The sequence below is a fragment of the Triticum aestivum genome, chromosome 3D (genome assembly GCF_018294505.1).
Source record: "Triticum aestivum cultivar Chinese Spring chromosome 3D, IWGSC CS RefSeq v2.1, whole genome shotgun sequence".
Taxonomy (NCBI): Eukaryota; Viridiplantae; Streptophyta; class Magnoliopsida; order Poales; family Poaceae; genus Triticum; species Triticum aestivum.
Window position 1 is genome coordinate 170,727,543 of NC_057802.1, and position 25,581 is coordinate 170,753,123.

General features: G+C 42.0%; 1 long non-coding RNA gene across 5 annotated transcripts; it reads right to left on the reverse strand.

Annotated features, from left to right (window-relative positions):
• Positions 1–21,921: 21,921 nt before the first annotated feature.
• Positions 21,922–24,603, reverse strand: LOC123078089 (uncharacterized). Of its 5 annotated transcripts, XR_006437064.1 has the most exons (4): positions 24,210–24,603; positions 24,013–24,117; positions 22,861–23,926; positions 21,922–22,789 (listed from the first exon to the last, which is right to left on the reverse strand). It is a non-coding gene; the product is annotated as an uncharacterized lncRNA (long non-coding RNA). The 5 variants fall into 5 exon arrangements; XR_006437062.1 differs by having other exon boundaries at positions 22,861–24,117; XR_006437063.1 differs by having other exon boundaries at positions 24,013–24,602.
• Between the last annotated feature and the right edge of the window lie 978 nt (positions 24,604–25,581).

The window sequence follows — 25,581 nt, forward strand, 5'->3', positions numbered from 1 at the left end:
CTAACTTGGCAGGGTTATGTTGCTCATATCGTGCGTATGGTGTCTCGCATTGCTATGTCATTTGATTAGTTTAGACATGCTTTGTGTGAATGCCACATGTTCAGTGTCTAATTACCATATATGTGAATTATGCATTGCCATCTTGTTGCAAGACATTATATATGTGAATTATACAATGCTATCTTGTTGCAAAGGCATTATATATGTGAATTATGCAATGCCATGCTGTTTAGCCAATCATCATGTATGTGAATTATATCATTCTATCATTTTTTTGTATTATGTGTTCCATTTGTCGACAATGTTTGTATATTCAACTACTCTTCCTGTGCATTAGCCATTTGAAGCGGTGATGGAAGTATCTGGAGTGAAAACAAGGTATTTAGAGCAGACAATGCTACCTGCTGAAGCAGACATCTTGCTGGTTACAGAGAGCTCCTCAGAGGAGGATTCTGAGACTGATGACCAGTCCTATTTCCCCCCTGAGGTCTATGCTCAAACTTGGCAGGGTTATATTACCCATGTCATGCATGTTGTCTTGCATTGCTTAGTTTTTACATCATATATGGATTTCCATCTGCTTACTTGCTTACTATATAAATCATATATTTGAATTATATCATGCCATCATGTTTACATAGTACATACACATCATCTATCTGAATTATGGCATGGCAACCCATTTAATAAAGACATCATATAGTTATATCATCTCATCCTGTTTAGTGTTTACAGTCATCATATTTTGAATTATGGCATTCTATCCATGAATGTATGTGAATTATGGCATGCCAACCTATTTAATAAACACATTATATAGTTATGTCATGTCATCCTGTTTACATAGTCTCATATTTTGAACTATGTCTTTCCATCTTTTTTAGTTAGCCATCATAATGTGAAATTGTGTCATGCTATCCTGTTTAGTTAGCCATCATATATGTGAAATTGTGTCATGCTATCCTGTTTGGTTAGACAACATAAATATGAATTATTTCATGCCCTCTTTTATTCCCCACTATCCATTGCACCTGTCTATCGTACAATGTCTATACTTTCAATTACTTTTCTTGTTTATCAGCATTTGAATTGGAGAGCGTGATGGCAGTATCTAAGGGAGTAACAACACGGTCTTCGGAAAAGATAGTTCTACCAGTTGATGTAGATAGAACCACGGTTGTACTTGCCCAAGGACCAAATCCACCACACATAACCCAGACTCTCGCAGATTGTACCCCTACCCAGTTGGACAGAGAACCAGCTATACCCTTCTAACCCCAACCCCGGCAGATAGTAACCCAGTTCCAGTTGACACAGCACCGTCTCCACCACAGAGCACCCAAACACGAGCAGTTAGTAAGGGAACTGCAGTGCCAAAAGCACGAGGACCACCACTCCGAATCCCAACTCAACGCTTAAAGGAGAAGAAGATTTGTTCGCAGGTCAGGTTCTGTAGCTATGGTTCATACTCCTTTGCTCTTGCATTACTGTATTTACTCATACCAACTATTCTCAAATTTGAAGGATGGAATTGAAACTCCAATGGCGCAACAGGTATGTTTCAAACCTGTTTCTTTAACTGGTTTGCTGTTGTAACCTGCTCTATGTTGATTTCAGTTTCAATTGAATAAACAGTTATGTTCTCATGTCATGCACATTACAAGTGTTGTTATTGCTCTATAGTTACCCACATTTATATTCTGTCTATTCTACTTTGTCTTGAACAAATATTATTTGAACTGTGTCTCTGTCTTGATTTGGCAACAAAAACTAGAATGATATAGACCATAAAGTGACCATGGTACATAGATATATGTTTGTTTCATGCTGTTATCCTATCCACTTTACTACTGAACTCATTTACCAAAATGAGTTTCATATACAACATGGTAAACATGTGATGTGTCTGCTTGTTTCTCTTTTAGAATGCGGACAAAATATTGGAGAACAGTACCGCATTATCCAATGGTAAAGGAAGTAATGCAGATAAGGTTCAAGATAGTGAGACATCCCTGTTGGTCTCCAAGAAAGCTGATAAAAACTATCTTGACGACGGTGAGGGAACCCAAAAGTCCTGTCTTGATGTAGTGTTCGAGTTACTGGCCACTACTGCTGGCACAAGCTCTTCGAACTCGCTGCCTGAATCAGTTCGTCTTCTTGAGTCTCAACTTCAAGTTGAAAGACATCGATCAGATGTGCTGCTACAGGAAGCTGAAGGACTGAGGAAGTCCCTGCAGAATTCATATGCATATTTTCTGGTGCAACAGCAAGCGCTGGAGGATTTAAGCGCCAAACAAGAGAAAGTTAATAAGCTTGCTAAGCATCTTGCCAGCATTATGGGTACCCAGGATATTGTTTCTTGAGATCTTCTGAAGTGGTTTCAGTTCTGGATTTGTTTTGCTGCGGCGTTTATTTGCGCTGGTCGCCAACTTTGACAACCAGTGTATATGATATGCTGCTTTGTTCCCTATATTTGCACTGGTGGCGAACTTTGATGCCCAGTGGATGTAATATGTGTAATAGCCATGATAGCCTAGCGTTAGTTGCTTGCTTATTTATTTCCTTGTTGTCTTGTTTATTTGTTTGCTTGTAGTCATTGCAGTTCTTTTTCCGCGGTTAGCTAGTGGCTGCAATAACCCATTTTTTAAAACTAGGCCACAATAACCATGGGCTAATATTTACTGTAGTGACACTGGGCCTCCTACTGGCCGTAGAAACAGTGGGCCTTCTACTGGCCGTAGAAACAATGGGCCTTCTACGGGCCGTAGAAACAATGGGCCTTCTACGGGCCGTAGAAACAATGGGCCTTCTGTGGGCCGTATCATCAATGGGCCTTATACGGGCCGTATGATCGATTGGCCAAACATGGGCCAAACAGACCGCATTATGGCCGTAAACGGGTTAGAGTTGGAATCGTCCGTTCATGGGCCGACCATAACGGGCCATCGTTAAAAGGCCGTATTTGATGACGCTATGAAAACGGCCCAACGTATTAACGGACCACAAACGGGCCGACTGTAACCACGGGCTGAATTTGGCCCACAAGCAGAAAATTACAGTAACGGGCCGTAAGTAAACGAATGCTGGAAATGAGCCCAAGAATAAATGGGCTCTGAGAAGGTCGAAAGATAACATGGGCTGGAAACGGCCCAACGGAATAACGGGCCATAATGGGTATAAAGTGATACACTGTTCATTACGGGCCAGTTTCACCATGGGCCGTTAATGGGTGTAAAGTGATACACTGTTCATTACGGGCCAGTTTCGCCACGGGCCGTTAATAGGCCAAGAGTTACATAGGGCCTCATATGGGCCGAAAGACGTCATGGGCCATACATGGGCCAGAAGTGAAAACGGGCTGGAATCATATCGGATGGCCCAGATGACGCTACTGGGCCTAATTCGGATAGGGCGTAACGGGCCTTGGGTTAGCGGGCTGTAAATGGGCTATATGCGAACAGGCCGTTAACAGGCTTTCAATGGGCCGGGCCGCCACCTTTTGACCAAGTCAAATGGGCCGGCCTTTTCACAGGAATGGGCCTCTGTTGGGCCGTGCCACGTGTCGACGTATCATAGGCGCCTTCTGTCCAATGAGTGGATGACATCTGTCCCAACGATGAGCCGACACGTGTTTCCTCCAGCCAATGATGATTTTACACATGGAAAATCCCCATTGGTCGGGGCTGTTAACGGGTTATCGGATCCAAAACCCGACCCGACAGCTTAACGGCGTTCCGTTACGGTGGATGCCACGTGTCGGTCACCCTTGACGAAAGCACTTCTGTGACGCGCGATTTATCGTCATGGAAGTGGACACTCCCGTGATGATAATTTTGGTAATGTCATGGAACACTTCTACGACAGCACAGGTATGACTATCTTGATTTTGTCATAAATTTTTCATGGATGTACATGCATGACAAAAAACGCGACCTACTGTGACAAACACGTATCATCACGGAAGTGTATTTTTTTTTGTAGTGCTCCCTCCTCATCGTGGTGGCCGCCGGGATGATGAAGATGGCCACCGGGGATGATTCCCTCCTCCGGCAAGGTGCCGGAACGGGGTCTATATTGGTTTTCGGTGGCTACAAACCCTTGCGGCGGCGGAATTTCTGATCTAGGTTCACCCCGAGGGTTTTCGGAATTTTTGGGAATTTATAGGGTAAAGAGGGGGTACAAGAGGCCACCGAGGTGGGCACCACCCACCCTGGTAGGTTGTGCCTCCCTCGGGGCACCCCCCAGGTGCAACTCTGGCCCATTGGAAGTGTTCTGGTCCATAAAAAATCCACAAAAAGTTTCACGGTGTTTGGACTCCGTTTGATATTTATTTCCTCTGATGTAAAAAACATGCAAAAAACAACAGCTGGCACTTGGCACTATGTCAATAGGTTAGTACCAAAAAATGATATAAAATGATTATAAAACATCCAAGAATGATAATATAACAACATGGAATAATCAAAAATTATAGATACGTTGGAGACGTATCAGCATCCCCAAGCTTAATTCCTGCTTGTCCTCGAGTAGGTAAATGATAAAAACAGAATTTTTGATGTGGAATGCTACCTAACATGTCATCTCATATTCTTTTCTTTATAGCATGGACATTGTCAGGACCGGGTTTTCGGGATATAATTCTCCAGAAAATGGCCCTTGTACTCACCAGCCCCAGGATTACTGTTAGCTGATGAGGCACCAACTTGATACAAGAATTCCAAGCAAAGTACAAAATATGTAGTACAAGACCATTGTGGCCTTGGAGTACAACACTTGGTTTCTAGTGGTTGATGGAGGAAGCGGTTTGTGGTACATCTGCGTCTATGGGACTCCATTTCCCACAAGAACAGCTGACCAGGATAACTCCTATCTTCGCGAGGCTGCTATCACCTTTACATGGGCTCCGGGGCTGTCGTCGTAACGCTCCTTCCCATGCAAGAAATCTGGCCAAGACAATAGCCAGGGACAAGCCAGTGAGTACGTTTGAATGTACTCGCAAACATTTCGAACACGGGTATAATATAACAAGGGGTAATCATGCTCCGAAATATTCTATGACCATAACGTCTGTCACTCAATATACGAAATCCATGATGTACGCATGCAGGTAAAATATAAACATGCAATATAGAAATAGAATGCACTGATCGAGTGTCTGAAATGACTCCTCGAAAGGGTGCAAATAAATTAACAATGCCGCAGTCGGGCGTCTGAGCGACACCACATAAAGGGCTTACAAAGAATAATTAAATAACAAGCATGCCGCAGTCGGGCGTCTGAGCGACACCGCATAAAGGGCTTATAGAGGATAATTAAATAACAAGCATGCCGCAGTCGGGCGTCTAAGCGACACCACATAAAGGGCCTATAATATAAAGAAAATAGCAGGCATGCCACAGTCGGGCGTCTATGCGACACCACATAAAGGGCTTATAATAGAATAGTTGCAGTGGGTATCCAGGAGGTAGAATCGTCCCAGGGATACTCAATAATTCAAATAATGTAAATGGTTAGTCCATAATAATAGTAATCATAATCATCACAAGTCACAAGTCATGATCCAAGTTCTGGTTTAACAGTTTTTCCTCCGAAGACCGACACTAAGACCGACACTTGACCCATCCCAGACTGTAGTCCTTAACCATGGACACGGCTATTCGAATAGATGTATAATCTCTGCAGAGGGTGTACTCTTTACCCACGGGTAACGGATTTCTTTAGTCCATCGGGACTAATTCCGTCTACGGTCTTTTAATTGAAAACACGCCTGACCTGCACACACCAGCTTAACTTACCGGTGTCTGGAATCACCCACGACACCTGTCAAGCGAAACTCTAAGTGGGGAGGCTACAACCTCGACGTAGCATGGGATCACAAAATTTATACCGCGCGCAAACTAGGGGAGCTACCCCTTCGGCTACAACCGAAACACCCATGCCCCCGGACCGGATGACTGGCTTTAATCCATGGCCATGGTACCCTCATCACGGCCTCTCTGTACGGTGTGTGCTAGAAAGGGGTTGACAACTTACTGAACCGTACCCTACCTATGGCAGGGACAAGTGATAGTACGAAGCAAGTATGGGGGTTACTGGAACAAGACTCGATCTTCGGCCGACTCAGGAGGTTCAAGCATTCTCTGCATGATTATCATAACAAAAATATTTCCGTTAACAGGTAAGCTTACCACTCATCAAGCCTCACCATGCCATACCGGACATACTCGTCTCAACGAGGAACTAGGGACAAGCTCGCGTCTACCCAAGACCGCGACTTTCCCCGACTTCCTTCTGGTATGCATGAGAAGCTTACAAGGATGATCACTATCACCAGCATATCCATTTATAACAGCAACGAAATCCCCATTTATGCACATCATGCGTATGATTTTATCGGCACATAAAATAGCGTATGCTCCAAGTCAAGGTGATGTTGTAACCGTATCAACAACATCCAAAAATATTAAGCCAGGGTTCAGAATGCTTGCCTTCAAGTGTATGCATGGGGGTGCACTTTTTGAAGGTTGCCTTTTTCTCCAAAATCCTATTTTGAGAAATATTCAAATAGCACATATTTCAAAAACAGTACAAAAAGTTGTCCCAAATATTTTTGAAATAAATCTTAAAATAAACTAGATGAAATTTGAGAGAGGTAGGAAAAAGAATCAACTCATTTGGAGTTTTATTATAAAAGATATAACCAGTCAAAGATTTGTCAAAGTTCTGTTTTTAAATAAAACCAGAAAAGAAAACGTTTCGGGGGAAAATGCGCTTTCGAAGCAGAGGAGACGTACTCGGGATTTTTGCGCTTTCACTTAACCAGAGTGGACGGGCGCGCGAGTCACTGACAGTGGGTCCAGGGGGCCCACTGGTCAGGTTTGACTGGTCTCCCTCTCCCTCCTTTCTCTCTGCCCGAACGGTGGCGGGACTCCGGCGATCGCCGTCGACGAACGGCAGCTCCCCACGGGGCCCCGAGGGCAGGGATGGATCCGCCAGACCGGGGTGGTCCTCCCGGTGGTCGCTAGGCAGGTGGGGACGGAGGAAGTCACCGGCGGCGAGCTCCGCGGCGGACGGTGGTTCGGGAGCAAAGGGGGCTTCGGGCTATGGTGGTCCTTGGTCGAGGCTGAGGCGCTAGGCAGCTCCGCAAGACTATGGGGAGACGGTTGGTGGCGTTGGATGGACGGGGGAGGGCCTGGCTGCGACGTATTGTACTGGATTGCGGCGGCGACCGAACTGGCCGGAGACGGGGAAGAAAGCTTCCCGACGTCGATTGCTGGGTGTTGGGGGCACTAGGGGGTTAGAATGAGGTTGCCTGAGTGCTAGGTTGAGCTCGGGGTTCCCTTATATAGGCGCTCGAGGTCGGTCCCGCGGCGGCCGTGGATAGGATCGCCGGCGACCGCTGTCCTGTGGTTGCAGGGCTACGTGGCGGCGACGAGCGCGTGCCGACGGGCTTGTGGATAGGCTCGGGCTGTTCCCAGGGGGCAGCTGGCGCGCGCGGGTGGCTTGGGCGGCGCCGTCCACGGCAGAGCGCGCTGCCGACGCCGGCGTGCCGCCAAGGGAGCCCTGACGGCGGCGCTGTAGGGCGCCAGGGAGGCTTGGAGGGTACTGGTGAGTGGGCGAGGGCAGGGCGTGGCTCTGCAGGCGAGCAAGGGCCAGGGGTGCGACGCGGCGACCCGTGCGCACGCACGTGCAAAACGCGCGCTCTGGCCGCGCCCAGAGCACGCACGCCAGGTGCTCGACGAAATGCCAGCGCGTGCTAGAGAGCTTGGGTGATGCTGGTAGTTAACAGGCCAGGGTTTGGGATAGCTAGGAGGTTAGTGGACATGCTGGATGGGTCAGGGGCTCAAGCTCACAATGCAGACTAGAAAACATGCCAAAACTGTTCCTGCACACAGGGTGTTCGACAGAATGCCATGGGCATCTAGGCAACTCTTGGGGTGGCCAAAATCTCCAGATCCTAGTCTCTTTAGGAGCTAAAGAAGGTGGTACGGTTAGTTTGGCAAAAACAGAAATTTGTTAGTGCAAGTTTTTGAGAAAACCAGTTTTGGGCAGAAACTAAAGGCTATCATTGCATGCACCAAAAATACTCCAATGGGTCCAATCTCCTGGACTTAAGGGTTTGGTAGGGAGGACTATAAGTAGGAAAAAGCTCAAGGGCACTAGAGCAAAATAAAATAGGGTTGCAGTACAAATCACCAAACTGGAGTAGAATGAAGATGAGGATGATTCACTCAAATCTTTCATAGAACAACACTGGGTTTTTGCATGAAGCTGAGTTATAAGCAATCTACTGACATCTCCAAACACTTGGAAGAATTTTTAGGAAAATATTTAAATGGGTTGTAGTGCAAAAATACCTACTGGACCAGATTTGAAAAATTGATGTAGAGCTCAAAATCTGCAATAACCAAAAGATATTCTTGCATAAAAGTGATGTGGAAACCTCACATGACATCCCCAAATTTTGGTGAAAATTTTAAAAGCATTTATCAAATGGTTGCAGTGCAAAAGTGGCTCCAAATTTACGAAAGATCAGAATAAAGCTCATGAAAAACAATTATGCAACTAAATCCACTGATAAAGAATTGTTTTTATAAAGAGGGCATACAGGTCCAATAATACTTTTGGAAAGTTTCCACTTGAGGTAAAAACCCACAATATTAAAGAGAAGAGGGGTTCTTAAATCAAAGATAAATCCAGAAAACAAAAATTTTAATTTCCTGGCAAAATTTTAATTAATAAAACAAGGTCAAATTTTTGGGGTGTTACAGACATTTGGACTTTTATATGGTTCAAAGCAATAGTCTAGTTTTGACATGATAACTTAAATACTCAAGAGTATCAACAAGCAACCATGTCTTTCAAAATATCAACGCTAAAATAAGTTATCCCTAGACCATCATGCTCAATCATTGATTCATTCAAGAAACACACTCGCATATTAGCTACACCCAATGCTCAAGTACGATCATAGTGCCCCCTAGTTGGTGCTTTATAAGAGAAGATGGAGACTCAAATTAAAAATAAAAATTGCATGAACTAAAAGAAAGGCCCTTCGCGGAGGGAACTAGGGATTTGTAGAGTTGCCAGAGCTCAAAGCGAAAATTGAGAGATAAAAACATTTTGAGAGGCATACTTTTCCCACCAACGAAAACGACTTAGAGCTCCCAACACTTTCCATGCTAGATATATCATAGGCGGTTCCCAAAAAGAAAATAAAGTTTATTCCTTTAAAAACCATACTTTCACTCTCCATGGCTAACCGTATCCACGGGTGCCCTCCATACCAATACTTTCCAAGGAATTTTTTATTTGACAACATAAAGTAAATTCATTTTTCATTTCGGGACTGGGCATCCCTAATACCTTCGCCTTACTCTCGTGCAATGACAAGTGAATAAACACTCATCGTGAGAATAACACATCTAGCATGGAAAATATTGGCCACCCCTCACCGCCTCGCGAGCGGTACGAGCACATAAAAGAGAAATTTATTTTGAAAATTAGAGATGGCACATACAAATTTTCTTAGAACGGCAAAAGAATACCGCATATAGGTAGGTATGGTGGACTCATGTGGCAAAACTGGTTTAAAGGATTTTGGATGCACAAGTAGTGATCATACTTAGTGCAAAATGAAGGCTAGCAAAAGATTGAGAAGCGACCAACCAAGAAACGAATAATCTCATTAGCGAGCATTAAGCATAGTTAACACCGAATAATGCACCACAAGTAGGATATAATTTCATTGCATAACTATTGACTTTCGTGCTTGCATAGGGAATCACAAACCTTAACACCAATATTCTTAAGCACAATTACTCATCAACATGACTCACATATCACATCATCATATCTCAAAACTATTACAAGGAATCAAGTTTATTTTGTCCAATGATCTTCATGAAAGTTTTTATTATATCCTTCTTGGATATCCATCACTTTGGGACCAATTTTCATGTGTTGCTTTTGATAAGCTCAAACAAATATAAGTGAAGATCTTGAGCATAATATTTCTTTATCTCAAATTAATTTAATTGAAGCAAGAGATAATTTCTTCAAAAATGCTAAAGCACACCGTGCTAAAAAAGATACAAGTGAAGCACTAGAGCAATTCCAAAGAAAAGAGCTTCGTTGACGGGATGTGAGTGCCACTTACTTAGCCTCCCTGGCAACTATTTGAGGACTCTATTTTATTTAAAAAAAATTAGATCTAATTATTTTATTAAAACAGCAAGCAAAAACAAAACAAAATGCAATTCCAAGAATAGCACAATTCATGTGAAGAAGCAAAAACTTAGGCTCAACCGATACTAACCGATAATTGTTGAAGAAGAAAGGTGGGATGCCTACTGCGGCGTCCCCAAGATTAGATGCTTGAGACTCCTTGAAATATTATCTTGGGGTGCCTTGGGCATCCCCAAGCTTGAGTTTTTCTGTCTCCTTAATTCCTTTTATATCACGGTTTCCCTAAATCTTAAAAACTTCATCCACACAAAACTCAACAAGAACTCGTGAGATAAGTTAGTATAAACCAATGCAAAAACCTTATCATTCTCTACTTTAGAAAATCACTAAAATTATTAATCAACATTGCATACTAAATGCCTCTGCATATTTAACACTCCTATCCTCAAATAGAATCATTAAACAAGCAAACATATGCAAACATAACAGCAATCTGCCAAAACAGTACAGTCTGTAAAGAATGCAAGAGTATCAATACTTATTTAAATCCAAAAATTATGAAAAAATACCACACTGTAGAAAATTTATTATTGCTTATTTTGCAAAAAGTTTTAGCATTTTATCACATTCTGACTTTTCTAGGGAATTTTTGCAACAGCGATAAACTTTCTGTTTTGAAACAGCAACAAATAGACTTGCAAAATAAGCATGATAAAGGCTATCCTTGGCATTTTTATTGAAAAGAAAGATGCAAGACATTATTCTAAATAACATCAATAAAATCCTATCAAAATAAAATGACGCTCCAGGTAAAAATCATAACATGTGACGAATAAAAACATAGCTCCAAGTGAGATTACCGATAATGTTGGAGACGAAAGAGGGGATGCCTTCCGGGGCATCCCCAAGCTTATTTTCTTGGATCTACCTTTAGTATTACCTTGGGGTGCCTTGGGAATCCCCAAGCTTATGGTCTTTTCACTCCTTATTCTCCTCATATTGACATCTCACCCAAAACTTGAAAACTTCAATCACACAAAACTTAACGGAACTTCGTGAGATAGGTTAGTATGATAAAGAGCAAACCATTTCATTTTGGTACTGTAAAAGACAAGATTCATAATTGTTTACACACAATGCCTACTGTAGCATATCATTTCCACAATTTATATTGAGCAATATAAGCAATAGAAATTAGAAAACAAGCAAACTATGCATTGAAAACAGAATCTGTCAAAAACAGAACGGTCTGTAGTAATTTGTACTCCAACCATACTTCTACTACTCCAAAAATTATGAAAAAATTAGTACCACGTGAGCAATTTGTATATTAATATTATGCAAACAGAATCAACTCAAGAGAACTATTATGTTAAAAATGAGAGTTATTTTCGTGAGCGAAAAAGTTTATGTTTCTCAGCAAGATCAAATCAACTATCATCCAACATGATCCCAAAGGCTTTACTTGGCACTTTATTGAAACAAAAGCAATAAAACATGATCAATACAGTAGCATAATCATGTGAACACACACAAAAAGTAGGTAAAAGTGTTGGGTTGTCTCCCAACAAGCGCTTTTCTTTAATGCCTTCTAGCTAGGCATGATGATTTCAATGATGCTCGCATAAAAGATAAGAATTGAAACTCAAAGAGAGCATCATGAAGCATATTAATAGCACATTTAAGCCTAACCCACTTCCTATGCATAGGGATTTTGTGAGCAAATAATTCATGGGAACAAGAATCATCTAGCATAGGAAGGCAAAATAAACATAACTTCAAGATTTTCAGCACATAAAGAGGAAACTTGATATTATTGCAATTCCTACAAGCATATGTTCCTCCCTCATAATAATTTTCAGTAGCATCATGAATGAATTCAACGATATAGCTATCACATAAAGCATTCTTTTCATGATCCACAAGCATAGAGAATTATTACTCTCCATATAAGCAAATTTCTTCTCATCAATAGTAGTGGGAGCAAACTCAACAAAATAACTATCATGAGAGTGAAAATTAAAATCATGATGACAAGGTTCATGGTTATCATTATTCTTTATAGCATACATGTCATCACCATAATCATCATAGATAGCAACCTTGTTCTCATAATAATCAATTGAAACCTCTTCCGAAATAGTGGATTCATCACTAAATAAAAGTCATGACCTCTCCAAATCCACTTTCATCATTATTATAATAAGATTCAACACCCTCCAAAATAGTGGGATGATTAGTACCTAGAGTTGACACTCTTCCAAATCCACTTTCATCAATATAATCATCATAAATAGGAGGCATGCTTTCATCATAATAAATTTTCTCATCAAAACTTGGGGGAGTAAAAATATCATCTTCATCAAATATAGCATCCCCAAGCTTGTAAAGTTGCATATCATTAGCATCATGGATATTCAAAGAATTCATACTAACAACATTGCAACCATGCTCATCATTTAAATATTTTGTGCCAAAAAATTTATTGACTTCTTCTTCTAACAATTGAGCACAATTTTCTGAACCATCATTTTCAAGAAAGATATTATAAGGAGGATCAATAATATGATGCAACCTCAATTCCATTTTTATGTAGTTTTTTTATAAACCAAACTAGTGATAAAACAAGAAACTAAAAGGTTCAATTGCAAGATCTAAAGATATACTTCAAGCACTCACCTCCCTGGCAACAGCGCCAGAAAAGAGCTTTGATGTCTACTACGCAACTTTATTCTTGTAGACTCGTGTTGGCCCTCCAAGCGCAGAGTTTTGTAGGACAGTAGCAATTTTCCCTCAAGTGGATGACCTAAGGTTTATCAATCCGTGGGAGGCGTAGGATGAAGATGGTCTCTCTCAAATAACCCTGCAACCAAATACAAGAAATCTCTTGTGTCCCCAACACACTCAATACAATGGCAAATTGTATAGGTGCACTAGTTCGGCAAAGAGATGGTGATAAAAGTGTAATATGGATGGTAGAAATATATTTTTATAATCTGAATAAATAAAAACAGCAAGGTAGAAAATAGTAAACGGGCACAAAAACGATCTTGCAATGCTTGAAAATGAGGCCTAGGGTTCACACTTTCACTAGTGCAATCTCTCAACAATGCTAATATAATTGGATCATATAACCACCCCTCAAAGTGCGATGAAGAATCACTCCAAAGTTCCTATCTAGCGGAGAACATAAGAATAAATTGCTTGTAGGGTACGAAACCACCTCAAAGCTATTCTTTCCGTTCGATCTATTCAAGAGTTCGTACTAAAATAACACAAAGCTATTCTTTCCGTTCGATATATCCTAGAGTTCGTACTAAAATAACACCAAAGCAAATTCATATTCATAATACTCAATCCAACACAAAGAACTTCAAAGAGCACCCTAAGATTTCTACCGGAGAAACAAAGACAAGAACGTGCATCAACCCCTATGCATTTATTACCCCAATGTCACCTCGGGAATCCGCGAGTTGGGTGCCAAAAGATATATGAAGTGAATCAATACGATACCCCGTTGTCACCACGAGTATTCAATTGCTAGACATATATCAAGTGTTCTCAAATCCATAAAAGTATTCAATCCGATAACAACAAAATCTCAAAGGGAAAACTCAATTCATCACAACAAGATAAAGAGGGGGAAACACCATATGATCCGACTATATTAACAAAGCCCGCGATACATCAAGATCGTGACATCTCAAGAACACAAGAGAGAGAGAGAGAGAGATTAAACACATAGCTACTGGTACAGACCCTCAGCCCCGAGGGTGGACTACTCCCTCCTCATCGTGGTGGCCGCCGGGATGATGAAGATGGCCACCGGAGATGATTCCCCCCTCCGGCAGGGTGCCGGGACGGGGTCTAGATTGGTTTTCGGTGACTACAGAGCCTTGCGGCGGCGGAACTTCTGATCTAGTTTCACCCAAGGGTTTTCGGAATTTTTGGGAATTTACAGGGTAAAGAGGGGGTGCGGGAGGCCACCAAGGTGGGCAGAACCCACCTGGGCGCACCTGGTCCTCCAGGCGTGCCCTGGTGGGTTGTGCCCCCTCGGGGCACCCCCTAGGTGCAGCTCTGGCCCATTGGAAGTGTTCTGGTCCATAAAATATCCACAAAAAGTTTCGCGGTGTTTATACTCCGTTTGATATTGATTTCCTGCGATGTAAAAACATGCAAAAAAACAGCAACTATCTCTTGGCACTATGTCAATAGGTTAGTACCGAAAAATGATTATAAAACATCCAAGAATGATAATATAACAGCATGGAACAATAAAAAATTATAGATACGTTGGAGACGTATCAGACATCAAGCTCATGTTGGTGAATGGGTATCCGGTTCCGACTCCGAAAACTACTCCGAGAGAAGCTATCACTCCGACTCCGAATATACTCAAGATGAAGGTGTTGCCGGTCTTGTACCTGTGTCATCCAACTCCTACGACATATTTGATTCACCAAATGAAGGAATTGGAAGATGCTTCATGGCTAAAGTCCCTAAGGTATCACACCCCGAGTATGTTTATTTCAATAGTGATGAAGATGATTTGCTAGGTGATGATGATTTACTTGTTGACAACACCAGTGATGAAAACTATGATGAACTTGCTAGTAATCATGCTAATTAAGATGAAACGAATGACAATGATAAGAAGGAGATTGAGCGTCTAACTAAAGAACTAAACACTCTTAAGGTGGCTCATGAAACAACTCTAGAGGATCATAGAGAGCTCCTAAGGACACATGAGAAGCTACGCTTCGAGAAGCTAAATTTAGAGCAAGACCATGAGTTCCTAAAAGCTATCAATGATGATCTTCGAAAGAAGAGTTCTTCTTATCTTGCCAAATGACTCCTCTTGTCTACTTATATGCCACAAGTAAAATCTAGCAATAAGAGCAAGAAAGATTCTTCCTTTAGTAGTAACAATAACCACGTTAAATCCAATATTGTTGCTTCTAGTAGTTCTATTGATTCCACTAATGATTCTCTTAGCCAAGTTACACTTGAGCAAGAAAATAGCTTATTGAAGGGAATTATAGAGAAAGGTGTTTACAAGAGCCTTGCCGGAAGTAAGCAATTTGAGGAAATTGTACACAAGCAAGGAAGGCACCGGAAGAATCAAGGTGTTGGTTTTGAACAAAAGTTCAATGCCAATGGAGTTGAGTGGGAAGAAGATCAATACCCCAAGATGAAGTTTGTTCCTCAACAAGAGAAGTATGACCCCACTTCTTTCAAGGGGACACAAGCTCAAGATGATCTTCCACCACAAGACCACAAGCTAAAAGGCAAGGACAAGCTTCAAGAAGAGATTGATTCATTTGAAGAAGCTCCTAAGGCCATGGTCAAGTGGGTTCCCAAGACTACGTCAAGTTCTACTTCATCAAGTATGACTACAACTCCAAGGATTCCCATCAAGTTGATGTGGATCCCAAAGAAGAATAACTAGAGTGTTCTTGAGGGTGACTCCGCTAACATACTTCACTCATATTCTTTATGGCAAGGACATGTGCAATCAACTTCCATATCTTGCACTAGTTCATGGAGTCACAAACCCTCTTGTTGGTAAGACAAGGGACAAGGTAACCTAATGCTTTCATGGACATCATCATATGTATAATTCACTCTATGTCTATGGATATCCTTGTATGTTCCTTGTGGGAATAACCCATGTACGTATTGAAAGTGCAACACTCCAATGGATTGCTCCAAAAGATCTACATCAACATTGAGTATCCACATCTTCAACATCTACATGAAGTCATCATCAACAAAACCCAAGGTTAGTTCATCCCTCTTAGGGGGATATCACATCTAGGGGGGAGCTTTGCTCTAAAAATTGAGCTAAAGCAACTCTGATGGTGTGAACACAACAATGCTTTATGTAAAAGTGCTAACCCCACTTGTGCTTAAACGATGAGTATGAGCTACGATCAAATGTTCTCATTTGACTCCTCGGTCAATATACTCATATATAGATGATCTAGTCATCGCCAATTGCTTGATAGATGCTAGAGTGTATGTGCATGCTTTGTCACATGTTTCATTTGCTATCTTATTGTGTGAGCATGTTGGTTGCATAATTTTCTCCATTCGAGGACATCCATTTGTAGTTTTGATTGTTTGTTTTTATTGGCCAAATGGATGGACAAGAATGCATAAGTACTCCCTCTAGCTATCTATGTTTTTTCTCTTCTCAAATTCTTTTCATGCTACATCACAAAATCTGAACAAGTTTTTTTTGGACCCTCCGGGTGAGGAGCACTCGGAGCCACCGATCCGTCAAGGGCTCACTTCCAAAACCTTCTAGTGAATTTCGATCATACCAACACATTCAAATTCGGTCCCATCAAAACTACTAGATTGATATAGGTTTTCACCTCGGTGCCACCGATTAGAACTATTCGGTCTCACCGAGTTGCCGCAACTGCAAGAAGTTTTGCATCTTGGTGCCACCGAGCCATTCCACTCGGCGCCGCCAACAGCTAATGGGTATATATATGTTGCGGCCCGACATTTGGAAATTTCTTCAAACAGTCGTGCCCCCATTGCTGTCGCTCTTGGTCTCCGGATCGTCGTCGTCTCCACCTGTGCACAGTCGTCGTAGGTCTCCGCCGCCGCCAGTGGGAATCGCCTCCGCCGTTGCCGCCGTAGCAAGCCATCACCGAGTTAGGGTATGGTTCGAGCCCTTTGTGCAAACTCCTTTATCCGATTCAATGCACAAAGTTATTGCATGTATTCTTGCCACGATTGAAAACTTCCTATCCACACAGAAGTTCCTTTAGATTAGATTTGATACAAAATCTTAGGGTTAGGTTTTCGCCGAGCTCATCTCAGACCGACCGAAATGAAGTTTTCGGTCCCACCAATTGGCCCTGGCCAATGCAATAAGTACAACTCGGTCTGACCGGAACGTACTGATAGGTGAGACCAAAAGCAATTTCTTAGTGAAACCCTAGCATCTCGAAGTCACCGAACTGCAACTCGGTCTGACCAAAACTGCATGTTTAGACTCTGTTAAGCGCTTCGGTGTCACCGAGATTATCATATCGGCAGCTCCGATATCCTTTCTGCGGAAAACTAAAGTTAAGATTTTGACTCATTTTTTGCAAAAACCAGCTGTCTTTTGTGATGCTCATCCTCTCTACCCATATCCATCTATTCACAGGGTCAGTTTGCAAAGATGTCAGAGGCTAGTGACAGCCAGAACAGATCAGAGGAACAGGTCAACCTCAGTGAGGGCACAAGCCCTAGTGGTAGCTATGATGATGGCAGTAGGAGCACTCCTAGCAACTTGCCAAAAACTGCTACCAGACAGAGGAAGAAGAGGAATTCTGACAGTGAGGATGAAGATTTTGTGATTGAGGAAGAGGCAACTTCCAAGAAGAAAGTGGTCAAGAAAGAGTATGTTGGTGTTGCTGCCACCACCAAGCAAGGACGTCAAAATAAACCTCTTGCCAAGAGAGCTCCCATGTCCAAAGTGAGAAAATCAACTGCTGCACATGAGACTATGCAGTTCACACTTGAGTTCAGAGAGGAAGATGAAGCTGCTGATGGAAAGAAGAAAATGAAAGAGAGAGTCAAGAAGACTACTACCAGAGTTATTGGTAAACCATCCATGATGAGGGATGATGACGAGGAGGAGGAGGAAGCTGTTGGACCACCTGCCAAGTCTCAAAAATTGATGGTTGATGCCATTAAGACTGGTGTTGCTCCCTCTAAGCCCAAGACAAAACCTCCACCTGCTGCACCAAAGACTTCAGCTCCAAAGATATCCACAAGGAATATCCCAGCTGTAGAGAAGAACAAGGCCCCAGTGCTAGAGGTCCAAGAGGATGATGAGCCACTAGTGCTCAGAAAACTGAAGCCAAAGATTCCATACCACAATGATGATCATCCAGTGGCTGAGAACATGAAGCTAAGAAAGGATGCAGGTCTGAGATAGTGGAGAAAGAATGATCCATATGCCATAAGGAGGAGGACTGCTGTTGACTACCATTTTCACACCAGAGGACAGCAGGACTTCTATGAGACTGTGTTGCTGGACAAAAAGTCCATTGTGTGTGACATGAAGTGGGTTGACTGGAAGTATATTGACACCAATGAAGATTACTTTCCCCATGTTCATGAGAGCTTCAGGCTAAATGAAGTTGATGATTTTGTTGGACAAGAACTGACTAAATGGAATGATGAGATGATTATGTAGTTTTACTCCACTCCACACTTCTACCCAGATGGGAAGATAGTGTGGATGACTGAGGGCACCAGGTACCATTCATCTATCTCTAAGTGGGATGAGCTCATCAATGCTCCAAAGGAAGACGAAGATGATCTTGATGCATCTGGCAAACGCAAGAAGGATCACAACTCTATGGCTCACATGTATAAGCCAATCCCTGATGAAGCTCTAGAGACTCACAAGTTTGGATCAATCTACTATCTGCTTGTTGGACTGACCACCATAAACACCATACTAAGGCATACCCTCTTGCCTAAGTCTGGAGATCATAGGATGATATGTGGTCATTCTATCAACTTGCTACACCTGTTTGATGTTCCCCAAAAGTTCAAGGTCATGAGCTTGATAGTTGAGACAGTCAAGAGGACAGCAGCTTACCAAAACAGGTCATGTGGATATTCTCCACATATTCAGATGCTGATCAACTCCAAGGTTGGAACTGGAACATATCTACTTGACAAAGAGCATCTACCTCTTAGGCTAGATTTTGAGGACAATGAAGTTGTCATGGATGCATCACATCCTACATCTGTTGAGGCCCAGGAGGAGATTGAGAAGGCAAAGGTTGCAAAAGAAGCAAAGGTAGCAAGTGCTCCAGATGCATCTATTGTGAATCTCAAGACCAAGCAAGATCAGCTCACATACCTGCTAGAAGCAACCCTGATGATAGAGAAGAGTCTGGCCAACTTGACTAAGAATCATGAGAGCTTAGAGAGGATTGTGGAGGATAAAATGTAAAACCTTGATGTGAAGGTCACAGGGATTCAAACTATAGTTGAGAAGCTGAGAGATGATGCTGAGGACAATGATGCTAGAACTACAATAGATAGATTCCAGACAGTGCCAAGGGCACAGAGATCTGCTAGTGAGCAAGTTGCAGATTTGAGGCCTACTCATTCTGCTCCTACCACCACAACCACGGTTGCTCCTCCAGTATCTACTCCACCAGCTCCACAGACATCAGCTGAAGCATTTGCAGATGGACTCCTCTCAACGCCGTCTACGTACATCGGAGCTACAAGCCAGAAGACCCCTTCAGGAGCTCCCAGAGATCGTGCCTAGAGTGTCGCATAGCACTATGTGTTTGCAAACTTTTTGGTAACTTGTTGCCAAAGGGGGAGAAAGTGTATAGATCCTAGGCTTCGAGAGAGAGTGTCTTTTGCTTTTGTTGGTTTCATTTGCCTTGCTACTTTGGTTTGGTTGTTGCTACTTGTGTTCTATGCTCGTGAGATACCTTATGTGATCATGTGTTTGATCATACTACGCTTATTGTGTGCTTGCATGATTATCTCTGAATGTTTATGTATGATCAATCACTTGTATCTTTGGTGATGAGTGCATGTTATTAAATTCTTATCATTTTGTACACTCCATCAAGATGTATGTGACATGGAAGAGCGACCCATCATCCTAATCGATTGTGCATTTGCATTCAAACGCAAATTTTAAATAATGCACAAATTTAGGAGGAGCTCTTGCTTATCTCATACTTCTCAAAGTGACAATGTATTTCATTCATATTATCATTTGTCAAAGCTTTGATCTATATGTTGTCATCAATTACCAAAAAGGGGGAGATTGAAAGTGCAACTAATCCCCGGGTGGTTTTGGTAATTTATAACAACATATAGCTCATTGAACTAATATCCATTCAAGTTTAATATTTTAGAAAGTTCAATTAATGACATGGCATGGACTAGAGATGTGGACCCCTCAAAATGCTAAGGACACATATTGGCAAAAGCTCAAGACTCTTCATTTCTATTTTAGTGATCCAAGATCACATTCAGTCCATAGGAAAGCTAATACTATTAAAAGGGGATGAGGTGTTGCTTAATGGCTTGCTTGCTCAAATGCTAAGTGATATTGCTCCAAAACCCTCAACCACTTTCTCATTCCAAATATGTCAAAACCCTAAACTCCAACTCGGCCCCACCGATTCTTTCTATCCGGCGCCACCGAGTTCATATGACATAGCCACGGCCAGAAACCCTAACAGTTTGGTCACACCGATGCGGATCTCGGTCTCACCGAGATGGCCTTGCCAATTCTATGTTCATGCAATTATTTTGGTCTCACCGAAATAGCGATCGGTCTCACCGAGATGGCTTGACCAATTCTCTGTTGCCTTATTGCTTCACTTCAGTCTCACCGAGTTGATGCAATCGGCGCCACCAAGATGAGGTTTGCCCTAAGCCCTAGCACATCGGTCCCACCGAGTTTTTCCAGTCAATCACACCGAGATTCCTAACGTTCACTCTTTCCTTTTCCTGTTGAACTCTCCCCTCCTACTTGTTTTCCCGTCATAGCGGGATATTTCTTGCTGTGCCTTCTCCTATAAAACTGGATGATACCCACCTAACCTTCTCATGGCATCCTCTCTCCTTCATACCTTACTTCCACATAGATCGCTAAGGAGGACTCCCCCCACCAATCGCCAACTCTCCTCCCTGAACCCCTCCCTCCCTACCCACCTTGTTCATGTCAATTGGCCACTGCCATCAAGGGGGAGAAGGTGTGCGCCGACCGTGATGCCCCAAGCCAAGAAGGCATATCTCATGGCTCGTGAGTCATTGCCACATTGTAACATGCAGTTAAATGTTATGCTTTACCACAAAACCAAATTATGATGTCCGTTATTGAGCATGTAACTGATATGCCACCATGTTCATTGTTAACTCTTGAAACAACTAACTGATACATTTACCCTTCTATCCTAACCAAAAATATATATGTTATTAACTTACGAAGCAACCGTTCAATGCATTTACCCTTCTATCCTAATCAAAAAAATTACGACTTGATGAAAAAAAATATGAACCGCTCGCTAATGCAATTTGCCGCAAAGCCATCTCTAGTGAAATGTAAATTGCCGTATTTTCTAAAGTAGATAAATTACTTCGCTCAGACAACTATAACTGAACTGACCAACCCCAACCCTCATCCTGCTCATTCTCAACCCTCACTTTTATCACAAAATCCATTAACTCGTGTTGTAAGTGAGCCAGTGCGCACACGGGGCGGGTGTGCTTCGACCGCGTCTCCGAGGCACAGTTGAATGTCCATCCAATATCGAACGAAAGTGCTAAAGGTTTCATGTGATGCTAACCTCAATGAACCAGACCTCGAGAATTCATTCATCCCTTTGCTCCGAGGATTGGTCGCCTATTTTGTAAGTGGGGTGTATCCTTGGTGACACTTGAGATCGACGCCAATGTGGCAGGCCAGGAGCAAGGGATGACAGCCGCTTTCCCACTATAGTGCTAGTACCTCCTAGTTCTATACTGAACCCAACCTTCATCCCGGGCTCTATCATAATGGTGGCATGCTCGTGTGTTACCATTGAAAAACAAAAGCTATGGATAAAGAGAATTAGTTACGGTTTACAACATAGGAAATCACAAGCTAGCTAGTACATGCTAAATAAAAAAATCTAAATTCAGATTGAATAAACATATAGATTCAACTGAAAGACGATGTTCCACACCGAGATATAATAAATCCCCCCTCTTTTTCCCAGTACTTAATAATGTATACTTACATACACATATGTCCAAAAAAAGGTATGAATAATCAGATCATTATTAGTCAAAACAATATCATCAACCAGATCTTGGACCTGGGTACAAACACGTGTATAGACCAAAACTGAATTTATCAAATATGAGATAGAGACTCTCACGCAAAGCTAGCAGCATGAACAACTTCATCGAATAGCAAGAGAAGGGAAGAACACGACAGTTGGGAGTGATCAGGCAACAATGGCAACAGAGCATCATCCAGCGGAAGCAACACATATACCGGGAGCAGCAGTCTACTTCACATCTTCAGGTTGAGGGGAACATTTGGTCTTGTGGCTTTCCTTTGCTTCACAGTGTTTAGCAAGGCGAGCACAATATTGGAATCACTATAGTAACCATAGTCATCAATAAATTTATTTTTTAGCAACTAATACTATAAAGAATTTTTCTACCTTAATCCGTTTACTTGTTGTTTCCTCGATGATGCCTCCATCTCTTTAATTTTGCTTGACCAAACACAACAAAAGATACCAACATGGTTATCTACAACTACAAATTTCAGGTTGTAGCCATAATTTAATTATGACATCCTCGTGGCTTAAATCTTCAAAACAGATAACAATCACTATGAAATAAATGTCAAACATAAATTTATTTTGGGTGCAACTCTTGCTTCACTGACCAAACTCAAATACGATATTGTTGGAAAGCTACAAACATATCCTATAACTTCCTTTTTGCCTCAACTCAAAATATGCAGAAATTTATACCTGAGTGCATTGATTTGTATAAAATTATCTTGATGAACCCCATCAAGTGCCTCTTGGAACATCTCTTCGATCTAAGTAGGGTAAACCAATCAGCAATGTGAAAACAAAAGGAGTATGAACATCCCTATTATATGTTACTAACCCATTTCTCAAACTTAGTATAATCATCATCCTCAACCACGCTGATCTCAGAATCATTGTTACGGTCTGCTTCAGATGGACGGTTGTTCAAGTCTTCTTCTGATCCTTCTTGGTCGTCAAAAGAAACAGGATGCTGCAACTCTTGAAGTTTTTCTTTAGGAATCGAAGCAATTGATTGTCTCCACTCCTCCTGAATCCCAGTATCACCACTTGCCCATATGTAACCAACTAAGAATAGAGGAATACCTCAGATGCCCCTAAGTCATGATGTTCAGATATGATGATTGGGTAGTGGTGAATGAGAACGCTTTTACCAATACTCCAAGCTTCCCCAAGAATTTGATATCTTACACTGTTCTCCAATACTTGTAGCATTGCCAATAACAGAATTTGCACATATTTGTGCAGAATGCGACAATGTAACATCTAGAGAAGATGTGACAGATGTGAACAATTAATATGTAAAGTGATGTTATATTATTTACAAGAATCAAAGATTACATACCTATAGACCTAAATGATAGGTAAAAATTCATGCCCAAAAGTCATAGATTAAAACAGTCCATGTACCTTAAACAAAGCATTTTAATAATACTACGAATTAATATTCTTCACTCTTCACTCCAAATTAAACATATTGATTTGATAAATTCATCTAGATTTTGAATAATGAATCAAGGAACGATATCAAACAAGGTACAAAAATAAATCTTTGTGACTCCTTACAGTATGCAACTACGCATACCTTATGCCTTAGAATCCATGCCTGTGAAGTTTCATTACATCAGAGTTACCAAAGGATAACACATCAGACACATAGGGTATGTCCATCTTTCTATTATATCTTTGCTCACTGCATCATAGCTCCTGAAATTATCTATTCTTGTAGCATGGAGCGTATTTCATGAGTATAGATTTTGTACCGCATAATCTAGTCTTGCAGCATAGCTGGAGCGTATTTCATGAATCTAGATTTTGTACTCCATAATTTGAAAGGATTGGCATGCCATTTGATTGTTACAGAAGAGACATGATAGCAGAGATGGCACTCATAATAAAAACTAAATCTGCACACAATCAGACCAAGAAATTATTTCCTGGAATTATGCAATCAGATCAAGCAACGAGGAAAATAGCAAGAAAGGCGACTCACAGTTCTTTCCGTGCTACGTCATCCGGGGTTGTGGTTATCGGTGAAGAAGAACACAGCTTCCCTGAGCGGCGCACTCGCGGACGCCCCTAAGATGGCTCTCGCAACCTATGTCGTCGTCATCACCATGAATAAGGCGTCACAGACACGTAGGCAGGACGGCCGACCAACATTGATCTGGCAACGACCATAGTCCTCACCGTCGACCTCGTCGGACGTGCACTCCAACACAAGGAGGACATTCGTTCCGTGGAGTTGGCCATGGCCACCTCCTTGTCCCGGCGGCCCGCACCTTCGCGGGCGAGAGCCGACGCACCACAAGGCAGCCCATCACGCCATTGAATAGGGGTGGAGTCCTAGACATGGGAGAATGTCGGGGTTGGACGAACTCCGGGATGGAAACGGCAGCGGAGATGTCAGTGCGTTGCCACGGGCAGCGGAGGCGGTACGGAGGCGCGTGGGGGAAGGCTGGAGGCAGTGCGGTGCGGGGAGGCGATGTGGGGGAAGGCTGGAGGCAGTGCGGTGCGGGGAGGCGATGTGGGGGAAGGCAAGAAGTAGAAGAGAAGACAACAAAGAGAGATTGGATGGGAAGGATTGGAGAAGAAAAGATAAGTCATGATTCTCTCCATAACTGTTGATTGGTTTTTATTTGGAGAAGGAAGGTTTAGATATATATCGGTTAAGTAGTCAATCGGATTTTTCCTTAAATTATGTTATGTGTTTTCTTAAAATTTGTTATTTTATTTCCTAAAGCAAATTGCATTGATAGGAAGAATCGGTTGATTTAGGTAAGTTAGGAAAGTTAGACTAGTGATCTTTTGTACCTTAGGAAAGTGTTGGTTTACAAGGAAAGAGTGAAGAGGAAAATAAACCGGTAGAAAAGGGGTGGTGGGAGGTGAGACGGAAAAAACCAGACAAAAGTGAGAGACGAAAAATAACCGACTACCCTACCAACTGAGACATTAAGAGTGGAGATTAGTAGATAGTGCGAGTTATTAGCAAATTTCTCAGGTAGGGTTGCACAGGTTAGTTTAGATTCGAAGGTGAAATCTGACCTCCACGATGCATGCTTTGAGCTCTTTCTTTGTCTAAATGGATTCTCCTTAGCCACCTGGTCACAATGACATCAGTGTTCAACCATTGGAACTTTAGTGCGGGGATGAACATGTGTGAGTTTGCATGGTTTATTGTGCATGCGTTGCCTCTTCATTGGTGTGGGCGACCAAAAGATCTTTTAGTCCGTGGTAGCAACAAAATGTTTGCTTTTTATTTGCAGGAACAACGGTGATCACAGTGTGATTGTTTTTGCAAATTTTGATTTTGTGATCATGTTTATGAATTTTCTAAAAAATAATATTGAAAAATCTTTTAGAAATGAGGTAGAGATTTTTTTTTGAGACAACCTCACGAAGCTTTTATTAAGTCGTCACAATGTTTATAGGGACGAAAGTAAGATCCCCAGGTTGACCCAACCACACACGGCGGCCAATCCCGAGCGACAGAGCGTGCTTCGCTAGGTTGTGAGCTTCAAAATTTGAGCTCCTAAACTCATGACTGAACTTACAAAAATCA